The sequence below is a fragment of the Oratosquilla oratoria genome, chromosome 2, assembly GCF_046742065.1.
Source record: "Oratosquilla oratoria isolate Oo_2021 chromosome 2, ASM4674206v1, whole genome shotgun sequence".
Classification (NCBI taxonomy): Eukaryota; Metazoa; Arthropoda; class Malacostraca; order Stomatopoda; family Squillidae; genus Oratosquilla; species Oratosquilla oratoria.
Window position 1 is genome coordinate 53,612,025 of NC_134778.1, and position 675 is coordinate 53,612,699.

Here is a 675-nt window from a genome sequence, read left to right on the forward strand (position 1 = left end):
AATAAGAATAAAAATAATAATAAATAAAAATAAATAAATAAAAAGTAAAAAATAAACAAATAAATAAAATAAATAACATAAATAAATAAATTCATAGATATTTAATAATAAAATAAAAAATCAATCAAATGAATAAAAATAGTTTATAAAGAATAAAATAAAAAATAGAAAATAATAAATAAATAAAAATAATTCATAAAAGCAAATTGAAATAATACAATATGAAAAGAAATAAATGAATACATAAATGAAGTAAGTAAATACTTAAATAAATGAGGGAGATTGAGGTTATGACATACAGCAAGGCGAAGCGAGTTCAAATGAAACCTGTGAAAGGGATTATCATGGATGTATGCAGGGGAGGAGGAGGAGGAGGAAGAAGAGTAGGAGGAGGAGGAGGAAGAGGAGGAAGAGGAAGTGTAGGAGGAAAAAGAGGAAGGACGAAGAGGAGGAGAAAGAGGAGGAAGAGGAAGAGGAGGAGGAGAAAGAGGAGGAGGAAGAGGAGGAGGAGAAGGAGAAGGAGGAAGAGTAGGAGGATGAGGGGAAGAGAGAGAGACGAGGAAAATATGGCTTTATAAAGGGAAGAGATGCTGAGAGGCAAGAAGAGTCCACGAGAAGAGAAGTCTGCCATTCACCTTAGGAGGCAACCAAGGATGGAGGCGAGGCGAGGCGAGA